The following is a 10,587-nucleotide window of genomic DNA, read 5'->3' on the forward strand; positions in this document are numbered from 1 at the left end:
CGTGGTCTTCATTGTTTTACCCAATGTTGTCCCCTTGATTGAAGGGATGGGTTTGCACGAAATTAAGGGAGTTTGGTAGGATCTTTTGCTTACTTTTGGTGATTAAATCATGGTAAAACATTATCAAAGATTGTGAGGATTTCTAGAGAGAGAAATATTCTGTTCTTGAGAGTTTTTGGGTTACACTTGCTGAAAGGGGTGAAAATGGAAGGGCTGAGCTTCTCAACCTCTTCCTCTCTTGCTTCTATGGGTAACTAACTCCCTTTTTAGGTAGGTGATGAAGCCCTTCTTTGTAAGCATGTTTTAGTTTTGTTTTAATTTGGGGAATGAAGTATGTATATGGTAGTTTCATAATTTAGAGACTTACACAAGTTGTAATGGTTTTTATTTTCAATAAATGATTATGTTAAACTTATTATCTTGTCTTAGATTGTATTTTCTCATGATTATATGGCTTGCATCTTCATAGTGAGAATGGAGATGAGATTATGAAATAGTTTTTAATGGCATGTTGTATGAAAAGTTTGATAGTCCATAACTTAGGGCCTCCCTTTGATGGATTATTCTTAGTTTTTGACTTCATGTGCTATTATCATATTTATTGAGGAGTTTGATAGTCTCTAGCTTAGTGAGCATGTCAAATGCCACACCCTAGTGTAGGTAGTTCAAGCATATAAAACTTTGATGGATTATACTTACTTCTTGATTTTATGAATTTCTTGAAGATATTGTAACAATAGTGTATTACTACATATCATTATCATATACAAAAGTTGTTCTCCAAGTTATTCACAAGCAAGCATATTTATGTGGTTGGTGGTGGATTCACTTCCCTAGCTCTCTCTACATAAATTCATTCATCTTAATTTCATTCCATTTATGCAAATTTCAATTCCTAGTTCTAAGTGACAAACAAACCAAACCTTACACCTCTTTCATCAAGCAAAGTGATTTTTGCGACCTTGGTTACCATAAACTAGCAATTCCTGTGGTTCGACTTACCCTTACGATAGCCCTATTTTACAATGATTTGTGCTATTGCAAGTGTTGATTATTATTGGTAAACATATTTCAACCCACCAGGCATGACGATGTCACAAGGAGGCATGATGACCTGGTGAAGAGACATGAAGACTTGGTGGGGAGACACGATGATCAAGTTCGGCGATCAGATGAGCTGCGAGCAGATGTAGCTGAGGTGAGACGTGAGCTAGGCGCCCTGTGCACTGACCTTACCGATTCTCTCACTCGCCACAGTACCGAGATGTCTGCCATGCAGTAGCATATTGCGGACATGATTACTCCAGATCTTACGGTCTGATTTCATTTTCTTTCTCTTTCTTACTCATTACCTATCTCATATCTGCACTGCTATGACTCTGATATTTCTGCACCATTTAGATACTTGCACTGGTTTTGGATATTGTTTGGATATTTATTTTGATATTATTCTTGATATTGTTTGGATATTCTTGGATATTATTGCTTCTATTGCACTGATATAATTTGTCGATATTTGATCCTGCACTTATACTCTGTATATGGATTTTTGGATTTTTTATATTAGTATTGGATGTTATGAGCTTTACATTGCTAGATGCCATGATTTTTGCCTAGTTCTTAGTTTTACTTCTTAGTTATATCATTGATGCATATACTTTGACAGTTGTTAGTGTGACCATTTTCAGACAGGTTTTCAGAATCAAAGTTTGGGGGTGCGCCTTCCAAAGCTGAGCTTCTGCTGCTGGGTCCCTTGTGCTTCACCCAAGGTTATCTGTTGCTTCTTTGCCCATTGAGGATAATGCAGAGATTAAGTTTGGGGGTGTATTTGCATACTTTACATGTCGCACTTACTTTCTATGCATGTGATGTGATTTGAGAGTCTTGGGCTATAATTTTGATCTTTTGAGAACCATGATACATAGAATTTAAAAATTACTTGACTTCAAAATCCAATACTCCTTGTATGCTTTGTGGATGCCATTTAGGAGTAAATGTTTCGAAAGATTGATATCTTGTTTGCATTTGTAGTCCATATCATCCTGATTTTGTGATTATTTTGAGATTCACCATAGGTTTCTACACTAGCATAGGCACACACTAGCATTCATTTGTGGGGTACATGCTTTGTTGATTATTGATTTGGTTATATCCCAATTGAGCTAGTAGAGCATTGAAGGCTTTCATCTTGATAAAAGTGGATAACAAACCCTTTTCATTGAGTAGCCGGGATTCTAGCCTCATCAAGCACTGAATTTCTCGCGCCGAAAGGTGGAGGGCCCAAACTCTAGGTTAATAATTGAATGCTAAAAAAAAAAAGGGGCAATAAAAAACTGATGACTTCTCCCAAAAGGTAAGAAGTGGGAAATGATTAGGTGGATGTAATTTTGATTTGTAGCCTAGTTGATTTGAGCTTGTAAGTCCTTAGGGGTATTTAAAAACCTAATACCCTAAAGCCGTCTGGTTTGGGAGTCATTGACCTAACGCTCAACTTTATAAATCGCTAGAAAACTTAATAGATCACTACATTGCACAATGCTTCCATCTTTGATCCTCTAGGTTAGTAAAAAAAAAAAAATTAGGTGAAAAGAATAAGTGCATCTAGTTGAATATAGGTTAAATAGAAGGTCCTATCTTTGTTTTAATAATTGGGACTAGATTTGTGTGCTAGTAAGGATGTGATCATTTCTCTAGTTGGCTTAGATAGCAACATATTTAATATCGATTCACTTAAAAGGATTCGAGAATTGTTTTGATTTGCTTGATCATTGTCCTGATGTGTGGAGGACCATACTTGTTTGCTTGATGTTTAGATTTTGGGAGATTGCATGGAAAGGGTTAAAAAATTACATACTTGAGGTAGTTTTCTCCTAAAGCTTGTTTTGTATATTGGTGTCTCTTTAGTGAGAAAAAGGTCAATGTTTGTGGGTATCTAATGAGCACTAAAAAGTGCGTATTTAAATTCCTTAAGCTTGGGTATTCTAGAACCTTTATCTATCTTATTTTCCCGCTTTGTATTGATTTCATGTTATTTCCATTTTTAGTACTTATCCCTAAAATAAGCTAACTTAGCCAAATAAGAGCAGAAATGAAGCAATTCTGGGATGAATTAAAGAAAGGAGCAAAGTAGAGCAAAAGGAAGTAAAGGGTGAAAATTCAGCAACTTCGATCGATCTCAAGAAAAGTTTGATCGATCCAACTTTAATCGATCTCAGCACTTCAAGATGGATCTGAGCCATGTTTGTCTTTATTCAAAGATCTTAAAGTTCGATCGATCTAACTTGATTCTCTGATCAATCGAACTTTCTTGTCCTTATTCGCATGCTAGATCTTATCGAGCTGTACCACCCTACCAACCACTTTTGTCCTTTTTCCAAAAATATCTTTAAAATATCTTAGATTTGTTTTTATCCAAAAAGGCGCCACCATAGAGGATCGATCCAGCTTCAATTTGATAGATCTCAGCCATGTTCGATCGATCTCACCACAAGTTCGATCAATCGAACTTCCCAAATCCTAAGAAAATCCAAACTACAGCTCATTAAAAGTTATCTCATATCCAATCATTGGAGGAATATTGGTGTATGAGCCTAGCTCATTTGGGGTGATATTTGACCTACCTATATAACGAATATGAGCCACTTTTTGGGGTAGACTTTTGATATACTTGAGAGGCACAATTTTCATATCTTAGTAAGGAAGAAAAGAAAGGAGGAGGCTAGAGACACAAGCTTGGAGTTCTTCCATCAACCAAGAAGAGGAGCAATCTCTACCATAGAGTTAGCCCTTGAGGGTTGGAGGACACCATCCATGAGTGGCTAGGCATCCTCTTGGGGCATGCTTTCTACATCTTGATTTATGTATTTTTAAGGGGATTTGTATTGTGATACATGTTTTGACACTTTTATATATATAGATCTTGTTTATTTAATGATTTATATGGTTTAATGCTTCCAATTGATCATTTCATTCTATCCATATGTCTATGTATGCTAGAATAGATATTCATGTGTTTGTCTCTATTTCTTGTGTTATTGATACATGTCTATGTGTATTAATGTTATAGATCTAGAGATTGTCAAGACATAGTGTTTAATGGAATGTTCTTGTGGTTTATTTGATGGTTCATACTCATTTCTTGATGGATTGTACATCTCCCTTAGTTTAATTAGTTTAATTTCATGTCATTAGCTTAATTATAGTGTAGTTGTAGTTTAGATGTTAAATGGGAGAACAATCCATGCTTGTTGTTTGATGTTTCATACTTATGAAAGCAAGTAGCATATATCTCTAACCTTGTGATGTGTTTTGTTGTGAGCTTAAAGAAAGGATTAATGGTTTAACTTGATATGTTGTGCTATCCACCATGTTGCTTAGACAATATATGCTTAATTTGTCATCCATGCTTGTTGAAACAACCACACATACACACTTTGTTGCAATACATGTTTTTCCCCTCATTAATCATTCATTAAGGGTGCAGACAAGCTATACTTAGTGGTGATCTCTAAACCCCAAGATTTCTCTCTAATTTTCTCTCCATTATAATTAACTGCCTACTTTAGTTTAAATTGTATCTTAGTGTAATTCAACCACCAACCAATCTTTTTATCACTACACCTACTAACCCTAATCTTGATTCCTCAATATAGTACGACCCACCAATCCCTTGGGACGATGCCTACTTGCCCTGACTATATTTTTAGTGAAAGATAGTAGTGGCAATTTTTAAATGTAAAACTTGGCCGCATTCATCATAGCTCTACACCATTATCTTTTGGTATCACAAACCGTAGGTTTTGGGTTGACGCCCCGAGACACACCAAGTTTTTGGTGCCATTGCCGGGGATTGATTGAAGGCAACGTCGTATTTGTGGAATCAATTTGTCTTTACTTTATTTTCATTTTGGTTACTTATTGTGTTGGTTCTTGTTTGACTAGGTGTATTGAGTAAGAAGGTGAGCAAAGGAGTATTCCAAGTAAGGAGCTAAGCAAAACAAAGGAAAAATGCAAAATCTAAAAAAAAAATGTAAGGCTAAAACTGAAAAATTAATTGAAGTGCTTAAGGACCCTTTGTGAGCTCTTTCTTAACTCAATCTCTAGTTAAATTATCGGCCCGCGTGGAGGCTTATATTTCAATTCTTAGATAAATCATGAGCCCACGTGGAGGCAATTTACTTTTCCTGCATATTTTTGATAGCATGGGAGTATGGGAACATTGTATGTGGAGGAAGTTTGTTGATTGTTGATTTGTTGCGAATGTGAAGTGTTTGTCATTATTCCTTGTTGTGTTGCATTGTGCATGCGTGGTCGTAGATCATTGAGACCCACTCTTGCCCCTTTAAATTTTCATCTTGAATCTGTTTTTCGAAACCTTAAGGGAAGAGGAAGTTCTATTCAATCCATTTCATCAATGGAAGTCCATAATGAGGACCATGTGGAGGACCTTAGTCACATAAACCAACAAGGCATCCTCCACTCCAATGTGCATCATGATAACATGCAAGTACCATTAGGCATGCCGAGGCCATTTGGTCATCCACCATAACAACAAGGCCAAGTTCCATTGGGAATGCTAAGGCCAATCTATGCTCCACCACCTCCCATCATTCAAGGCAATCAAGGTGTCCATGTTGCATCTCCAATTGCTAATCCTCCCCTTGCTTTAAGAGATCATTATATACCTAATTAATACAATGCACCCACATGCATTCAATTGCCACCATTTAGAGCACACCACTATGAGATCAAACCACAAACCATTTAAATGCTTCCTAACTATCATGGACTTCTAAGTGAAGAACCTTACAAGCATTTCGATGAGTTTCTTGAAGTATGTTCCACCGTGAGATACACGGACATACTGGAAGAGGTCTTAAGGCTTAAACTTTTCATTCACCCTTAAAGACAAGGCAAAATATTGGTTTAACAATCTTTGGCCTTTTTTCAATAACTTCTTGGGGCAGAAATGCAACAAGAGTTCTTGAAGAAGCACTATCTGGTTTCTAAGACCAATGCCATGAGAACCTCAATTCGAGAGTTTTCACACGGGGATGGGGAAACGTTCCATGAGGCATGGGAAAGATTCAATGAATTGCTTAGGAAGTGTCCACATCATGACATGCCCAAATGGCAATTAGTTCAATATTTCTTTGAGAGCTTATCAAACAATTACAAGGGTATGGTTGATGCTTCCATGGGTGGCTCTTATAGTGATAGGCATGAGGATGACGTGTGGCGTCTTTATGAGAACATGAGTGAGAATTCTTTGCATCGAACTTTATCTTCCAAGAATGGTAGGAATTCAAGTAGAAGGAAGAGTGTTGGCTTGCATCAAGTCGACCATTCCAATGAAATAGCCACCGAGGTGAAATCCTTATCTCAAAGGTTTGATCAATTCTTGATCAACCAAAACTCGGCAAATCAAGTATCTTCCATCCCTAACCATTCCCATCATGCATCTAATGAGACATGTATGACTTGTTCAAGTGTTTCACATTCTACTTCCAATTGTCCCCATGGACATGTGTAAAGTGAGCATCACGAATAAGTCAATACAACTTTTGTTAATTAAGGGAACAATCCTTATGGCAATCATTATAATCCTAGTTGGAGGAATCACCTAAATTTCTCTTGGAAAAACCAAGGGGAAGGCTCAAACCCTCCCCAAGGTGGTTTCCAAGGGAAATATGTTCCATCTCTAATGCAAAGCCAAGGTTCCTAAGGATATAAACCATTTCAATCACAAGGAAACCAATTCTCTAATTCTCATTTTCCTAATCAACTATCATATTTTCAAGGAAATGCTAGAAGTCTCACTTTTGAAGAGAAAGTTTTAACCGCTCTAGGCACTTTAGAGGCGAACACTCAATTACTTCATTCCCATTCTCAATCCATTGCTAAGCTAGAAACCCAAGTAGGGCAAGTAGCTAGTACTTTGAATGCTAGAAAGAAAGGGAAAATACCTTTGAATGCCCCACAAAAGCAACAATGTGTTGTGGAGACTCATTCCTCATCAAAAGGTCACACAATAGAGCATGTCCATGCGGTGACAACCTTGAGAAGTGGGAAGATTATGGACAACCAAGTGGTATATCCAATGACGAGAGTGAACCAGTGTAACCACAAGTTGACACCCGTCCTGTTTCTTATCCTATTCCTCCTTCATTACATATGCATGATTTTTTAAATGAGAATATCTTGAAAAGTGAGTTAAAAAGTGATTTTGAAAAGAAATATTTGCAAAATGATTTCAAAACTTCTTGTGTTGAGGAGACTTCAAAGAAAATATCTAAAAAGGTTTTTGAGCCAAAAGCTCCATTTTCGGATGCTTTAAAAGGATCCATTTCAACTGACAAGCAAAAGGCTAAAGCAAATGAAATTATGGATGTGTTTAGGCAAGTGAAAGTCAATCTTCCACTTTTGGATGCAATCAAGCAAATTCTAGCTTATGCCAAGTTCTTAAAAGACTTATGCACCCAAAAGAGGAAGAACAAAAGCCAAGCATCTAGGAAAGTGGTCTTAACCGAGCAAGTAAGCTCAATTTTACAGCATAACACTCTTCTGAAGTTTAAGGAACCCAGTTTACCTACCACTTCATGCATCATTGGAGATCATATCATTAATCGGGCTCTTCTTAACCTAGGAGCAAGTGTTAACCTTCTTTCATACTCGATATATGTCAAATTAGGCTTAAGAGACTTGAAACCGATGTCGGTGGTTTTGCAACTTGCCGACCGATCCATCAAAAAGCCTAGGGGCATAATTGAGGACGTATTGATTAAGATTGATAAATTCTTCTTTCTTGTTGATTTTGTTGTCATTGACACGGAACCAGTCCCAAATCCTAAGAGCCAAATTCCCGTTATCCTTGGCCATCCTTTCTTGGCAACCGCAAATGCCAACATTAAATGTAGGACGGGGATAATGAAGATCTCATTTGGCTACATGAAGGTGAAGTTGAATATCTTCAATCCAACCCCCAATTCATTTGACAAGCATGAAGAAGTTGATGTTGTGGAGAAATGTCATGACCATGAATATGAAGGAATAGAGTCTTTGCTTGAAACCAAAATTCCAAAAAGCTCATCTTCAACCTTGAAACCAAAGAAAGTTGTTTCAAAGTCTTGTTTTGAAAGGGCATGGAAGCCCAAAGATTGTTTTGACCAAGGACCAAAAACATCTTTTGAGCTTAATCCAACAAGTTCCTTAAAGAACCATTTGTTGGGTGGAGTTTAAAGCACTTATCACCCCATTAAGGAGGGGATGTACTACAAGATGTTTGATCCGGGCTAAAAGAGCCCAATGTCTTGCTAGAGACGTTAAAGACTAGCAAGACATTTCGTAGGGTGTCAAAACCTTATTCCTCCCTCATTTCTACCCTTAATTTCATTTCTTGCGAAGTTTAGATAGTTGGTTTTGGGTTCATATGCATTGCTAGGAACTGTGATTAGGATTGTATGCACTTTTATGTTGAAATTGAGCATTTTGCATAAGTTCGATCAATCTTAAAATGAGTTCGATTAATCGAACTTCCCACCTGCATCAAACCTACATCCAAATCACTCACTATCCAATTGTTTGAACAAAACCTGCATATTTTAGCTCTCTGTCCCATCGTTCGAACTTGTTCCTAGATTGATCTTTAGTTCTTCGATCGATCCAACTTTATCTTGATTGATCTGCAGTTCCAACACTTAGAAAAATTTTGAACCTACATCAACCTGCATCCAAAAGCCTCTCTGTCTCATCGATCGAACATTTCTTCAAATCTTTACATCCTCAATTGATCGAAAGTATTCTGAGATCGATCTTGGTGAAATCGATCTTTGATCTTTGATTTTCAATTTTGACTTTGTTTTAAATTCTTAATTTCAAAAATTCCAAAAAAAAATATATATATATTTTATTATTTAAATTTTATTGTCATTTTTATTTTTATTATAAAAATAAATAAATAAATAAGTATAAATAATATAAATAAATAAATATTTTTTCAAAAATCCTAAAAATATTTTTACTTTTTATTTTATTTTATTTTTACTTTATTTATTTTTATTTCTCAAAAATCCCAAAAATATTTTGTCACTTAAGAGGAGAGACTGATGTCAATTCGATTGATCTAAGGATTCAGTTCGATCGATCGAACTGGTAAGGGAATGTTTTTAAAAATCGATTTAGGGTCATTCGATCGATTTCACAAGAATCGATCTCAAACCCTCGTTTCACCCTTCGCCGCTGCATCCCAACTCTTATCCATCTCCGACGAGACTCCGGCGACCATCCCAAGCATCGAATCTCTCTCTCTCTTCTCGGATCTAGGATCTCATCTTCATTTCACCTTCTCTCTCGATTCCGGTAAGATCCGAGATCTCATATGCGACTTCAAGCTTCGATTTGATAAATATATGATCTAAATGTTAGATCTATGTTGTTTTGATGATGTATATCACCATTGATGAAGCTTCGAAACTCTATGTATATATATGTATATATATGTTTTATATTTTGTTGATTTAAATTTTGATTTTGGGGGTCACGGGCCGAATCAAGAGACCAATGTTGATGATTTGTTGTGTAAATGGGCCCACGACCATGTTCGTGAAGGCCCCGTGCCATCCACGTCACAGATCTGTGACATTTCAAGTTTCACCTCACAGTTCGATTGATCGAACTTTTTCTTCGATCGATTTGTAACATATCGATCTCACTTTTTCTTGATCGATCGAACTTGCATCGATCTCACATTTTTGTGATCGATCAAAATTCACAAGTATACTTCACACATTTCACACACCATCTCTTGTGTTTTATGCTATCTCATACATGCCCAATGCTTGTGTTTTCCACATTGGATGCATCCCATACTTATACTGTCTAGCATGTCTCACATCATGTCACTCATTCCTTGTCACTTGTATAGATTCATGTTCCTTATCTGTTTTGTCTATCCTATTTGACATACATGATTCTATAAATTGTGCTTTAATTCTTTATACTGGTAGTGACTTCCTTTTTGTAAGTTTTCCTTTCATTTTTGCAGGCTATGGCTAGGGTCAAGACTGTTGCTCGTAGACACTATCACCGCAGGGCCAGGTAGAGTTTAGACAACGAGGCAGGTCTATCTCATACCCAGGAACCATTCAGGAGGAGCCAGCAGAGCCCATTCCACCTCAGTCTCCAGTTGACAGTCGACTACAGTCTTCAGCCGAGGCATCCTCTTCACAGGCTGACACTGAGGCTGAGCACATACCATCTCCATCACCACCGCCAGCTCAGCCAGCCCAGCATTTAGACCAGCCATTACCTAGATACTCACGCCTTCGAGTGGCGCACGAGTCGGTCTTTGACATAGACTACTTCTCTCAGTCTGTTCTTACTAGAGCAGCATATGACGATATAGACCGGAGGGACATCTCAGCCATACTAGCCCCTGTAACATACCCAGTATACCCGAGGTTGGTCTGGATGTTCTTCCAGAACCTCCGACCTGCCCCGAGTAACCTGGCAGAGCAGCGGATTACCATCGACGACCACCCTATCAGTATCATGGTAGACACTCTTTCCAGATCCTGCAATTGTCCACGC

At 37.4% G+C, this 10,587-nt stretch overlaps 1 pseudogene; it reads right to left on the bottom strand.

The window, feature by feature from the left end:
* Positions 1 to 6,024: 6,024 nt before the first annotated feature.
* LOC132275592 (small nucleolar RNA R71) lies at positions 6,025 to 6,123 on the bottom strand (annotated as a pseudogene).
* Positions 6,124 to 10,587: the final 4,464 nt, after the last annotated feature.

This window comes from Cornus florida, unplaced genomic scaffold (assembly GCF_030987335.1).
Source record: "Cornus florida cultivar Cherokee Brave unplaced genomic scaffold, ASM3098733v1 CherokeeBrave_3.0.0_Hap2_Chr09, whole genome shotgun sequence".
NCBI lineage: Eukaryota > Viridiplantae > Streptophyta > Magnoliopsida > Cornales > Cornaceae > Cornus > Cornus florida.